We start from the raw sequence: 4,951 nt of genomic DNA, 5'->3' as shown, positions 1-4,951 counted from the left end.
GGCACAGGAACGGGCGAAGGATCCAGAGTCCGTGAGCGCGCCTCCTCCTAGAGCCGGGGGCCAACACCCGCTATGGTGAGGTGGCCCAATCAGAGGGCATGGAGAAGCCAGAGCTTGCGAAGGTGCCTCTCTCTCGAACACGAGGCACCGACGCCATCTCCTGCAAGATACCCCCGTCGGGCACGGGAGAAGGGTGAGCGGGCCTCGGCGGCATGGCCGGCGGTCAGCCGGAACCCGGGGAATCGTACTCCGACTTGACCCCCTGGGATCCCGACCTGCCAAGAGCGCCACTGCCGGCGTTGTCCCCCTCGTCGCTATCGCTCGAGGAGGGACACTCGGCACCGCTCGAGCTCTCTTCGCAACAGCCGAGACGCGCACCTGAGCTCACATATAGCTTGAGGGAGAGCAGGTTGTCCGTCGTCATCTTGAAGCGGAGAACGTGCCCATCCCAAAGATTGTGGGCACGAGCGAAGCTCTTCCACCCACGGCTAAGGAACAGGAACCGGGGCCCCGGATGCTCTACGGCCACCGGTACGGCGCCATTGCCGCAGCCGTGTACCCGTAGCCATAGCATCAGGGGCTTCTCCTCCTCCATCGCCTTGGAAAAGGCGAGGGGGAGTTGTGGCCGGGTCCTGATGCATCCTCGCAACTCGACTAGGAAATCCAATGGCATCCTTTCGACGTGAGTTCCCGCCGGAACAAGCCCAGGAGAAGGCGGGGACGTTGCAGTAGCGTTCCGCCTCCCTTGACCACGACCCCAGCGTCCTCGACCCCTCGAGCCTCTCCCGCCATGGTCGACGGGGCTGCGGTTGGCTGTGGCTCATGAAGTTGTGGCATGATCCAAGCGGAATCCCCGCCACCGCCCTGGCGGCCGACATAGGCCGGCCCCGTCCTCTAACCATGGTTAGGGGCGGGTGCCACCGACAAGGCTGAAAGAAACAAGAGAAGACAAGGCGATATGCGCGGAAGGCTTCGAGAGTGAGATGGGTGGGCAAAACCTCCACGCAAACACCCTAATTTATAGGACAAAGCTCGGAGGCCACCCTCCTCACTCCAGAAGCCAGCGCCCCTCTTGCCCAATCGCCCTCAGGTCACGAGCGGAACATGGAACCGCCCTGATGTGCCAATGCATGCAGGGGCGCGTCCATCGACGCCCGCGGATTTTGAGGCCACGATCGCCACTTGCCCGACCGCCACTGTGCATGTCCTACACGTGGCAGAGGCCTTTTCAGGGAATAAAGAGGCCACCGTGCGCACGCCGCGCACCCTCCTACTTCGCGCGTTCAATGCGCGATGTGGGGAAAGAAAGTCTGTAACGGCTCGATTCCGATAAGCCCGGCGCCTGCCAATCCGCGCACCACTTTGGCCCTGGCCCAACAATGACTCGCATGCATGTGTGGCCCAGGCCCAAGGGCTCCTGTCGGTGCACTAAAGACTAGGGTCTCTAGTACCCCTGACTAGTGCACGGACACCGGCAGCCCCTCTGAAGTGGCAAGGCACGTCGTTGGAGTTTAGGGCAGAAGCAAGACTCAGAAGCCACCAAGTGCAGATTGCAAGCCCCCGGAAAGTACTCTCTTGCTGGGAAAGAAGAAGAGACCCCGGCAGGAGCTCCCTGCCGGGGAGATAGACAATTCCATGGCGAGACCCTCCCGCCAAGGAAGAAGGACTGAGCCCCGGCAAGCCATCCTTGCTGGGAAGATCTGCAAGGCCTGAGCAGGCTATCGCCTGCCAGGCGAGAGGAACAAGAAGAGCCCCGGCAAGGTAACCCTGCCGGGAAGGAAGAGAAGGCCCGAGGATAGGTGCGGGCCCAGGATGCACTCGCGACCTGTGGACACCTCCACCGACAAACACGCCACTGCCGATGCATGGACCACGCGTCCGCCCGCATGCCAACACAACACCCCAAAAGTTGCCACGTGTGGGTACGTGTCCAACCCCCCCTTACGAGGTCAGGGAAGTCTGTCGAAGCATTTAATGCACCGAAGTAACACTGTGACTGTTGGTCAGCGCTGTTCCACCGCAAACCCACCGTTCACCCATTGAGCCACTGTGGTGACCCCTTCGCCTATAAAAGGAGGCCCGAGACTCAGTAGTAGTGGCTTTTGGCTTTTTCACCAATCGAAAGGCTCTAAGAGGGACAGTTATACAGTAACCTAAAATGAATAAGTAAATACATGTATGAGTAAGGTTTTATGCGCCACGCGGCCCGAACTTGGCTAAAAAAGACCTTGTCGGGCCCTGACTATTGGTTCTGCTCTTGCCACGACCCCTCTCCCCGCCAAACCATCAAAAGGGGACCTTTGAGGCCCCCATAGGTGTTGATCCGTTCACCGACATTGTTTATGATGTTATAGTTGTTGTTCTGGTTGTTTTTTTGTATTTGTTGTTGTTGTTGTTTTTGTTATTGTTGTTGGTGGTGGTGATGGTGTTGGTGTTGTCCTCGTTGTTGTTGTTCTTGTTGTTATTTTTATTGTTATTGTTTTCGTTGTCGTTGTTGTTGTTATTCTCGTTGTTGTTGTTGTTGTTGTTATCGTTGTTGTTGTTGTTGTTGTCGGTGCTGTTGGTGTTGGTGGTGATGGATTTATTGTTGTTTTCTTTGTTGCTATTGTTGGTGGTGTTGTTGTTCTAGTTGTCATTTTTGTTGTTGTTTTGGATGTTGTTGTGGTAGTTGTTCTTGTTGTTATTGTTGTTGTTGTTGTTGTTGTTATTTTTCTTCTTGTGTAACATCCCAAAATTATAAATTTTGGATTGTTAATATAATTATTAGATTGATTGTTTGTTTCTTTGAGTGATTGAAACTTGAGTGGAATTTGAAACTTCTCAAAAAATGAGAGGGAATAAAATGACTTTCCCAAAATTTTCTATTTTGAATCCCTTTTCAATTTTGAGTTTGAATATTTTCAAAACCCTTTGAAAAAAAAATCAAAAGAGAGGAGGAAAATGAAACGCCAAAATCAGAGACAATGTCTTGATTCAAATTTTAAGTATTTGCAATTTATTTGAAATTCAAATTCCTTTCCACTTTAAAGTTATTGCAAAAAAATATTTTTTTTGGTTTTGAAAATATGTTCATGTTTTAGAAAATTTTATTCTGTAAATTTTGATATATAATATGTCTATATAAAATGTTCTCTCTTTTTCATTTATACGTTTTTCTTCTTTGTTTTAAAAAAAAATTGTTCGTCTGCAAAAAAAAAAAGAAACAAAACAAAAAAAACAAAGTGCTCCGCTGGCCAGAACAGCCCATGCGGCCGGCCGAATCACTTAGCCCTTTCGGCACACCTCTCTTTCCCTCTTTTTTTTCTAGTTTTCCTACAATACATATATGTTTAGTCCCACATTGCCTATCTATGAACCATTAGACCTCCCTTCCACCTATAAATATAGACACATAGGGGCATTGAAAAATCATCTATTTCGGGTTAAATCAATCTTTTGGTTTGACTAGGTTTATTAAATAAAAATATATTTTTTTCTCTTCGGCGGGATTTCTCGAAGTCGTCTCCTTATCGGAATTAATTCTTACTCTGCATTCTGAAGGTATTTCTCTTTGTATTTTTTTATACTCCCGTAGTTTATTATTTCTAGACTAGTATTCCTACACTAGTACACGGTAGAGTAATTAAATATATTAATTAATCTTCGTATTTACACATTAGTACTAGAATTCTTTTAGACATAGCACTTTTCTTGTGTAAAACAGCTTGGCCCTGATTTTTCAAATAGCCATAACGTTTTACTCGTTTATCCGAATTAGATGAAACCAACGTCTAGAGTTTCGTCTTGATCCCACCTATCCGGTGAACCTATCATATCGACTTTTTGAAATTTTCAAATTTCGAAATTTGTTCACACTGATATTCAAACTTCTTTTGATCATATCTTTTTATCCGTAGCTCCGTTTTAGATGAATCCAATTGCATCGGATTCGTATCAAAGTAATATTTCCGTTTGTATCATTAGTTTTAACTTTTCGACTTATAAATTTGAGCGATTCAAATTTGTATTTGAACATTCATTTGATCTTATCTTACAAATCGTACCACCTTTTCAATTGATTCCTTTTACCCCTAAACACTCATGTCATATATTTGTGTACGTAACCATCGTACTTCAGTTCAACTTCTCTTGACCTTTTGAATGCAAATTCAATTCATACTTCAATTCTCTATAACTTGCATTGTAGTGCACCATTTCAAGACATTCTTTCTACAAATAAATCCGTATGTCTTGTACTATTTGTCAAATAACATTCATGTTGTTCTCCCAATATTTTTGATCATCTCCCATAGTGTATGCAAGTAGAGCTTATATAGCGATAGTTGATCATCCTTTGACTCTTTTGAGTGGACCCCTTTCACCGTTCCTTTCACAAACACCATAAGGCCCTATCTTTTTTTATTAAACCTTAGTACGTTGTTATTTTGCACCAAGACATGCTTTGTTCTTATGTTCTCTTGGTTCTTCCTTTTTGGCATGAATGTTTATTGAATGCTATTCATTTACGATAGATTGCTCGGAGTGTGGCGAGTAGAATTATCAGGATTTTGAGAGCGACTATCTTCATCAAGTAATACCAGGCAAGTCATTTGATCATGTATCACCTATGTTTTATGCATCGTAGTTCTACCATCCTATGCCCAATTGCATGCTGAGTAGGTACTTGGAAATTATGGTTACATATTGTAGTATCATGTGGTAGGCACCCAACAACCCCGATACTTGGCCCGGGACGACAAATTTCATATTGCTATTCTTGAGTAGACGGGATTCTGGTTGAGAGTTTACCACGAGTGATGCGAGAATAATTTAATAACCAAGACCGGTTAAGTCAAGACTTTTCAAGACCTCGTGATGCAATGCAACTCTGGGTGAAGGACGGTCGATCGACTCCCTGGAGAAACCAGTGGATGACCCGGGATGCTGGAGACGGCCATGACATCCTGCGGAA

The sequence above is a fragment of the Hordeum vulgare genome, chromosome 4H (assembly GCF_904849725.1).
Source record: "Hordeum vulgare subsp. vulgare chromosome 4H, MorexV3_pseudomolecules_assembly, whole genome shotgun sequence".
Classification (NCBI taxonomy): domain Eukaryota; kingdom Viridiplantae; phylum Streptophyta; class Magnoliopsida; order Poales; family Poaceae; genus Hordeum; species Hordeum vulgare.
This window is presented reverse-complemented; position numbering follows the sequence as displayed.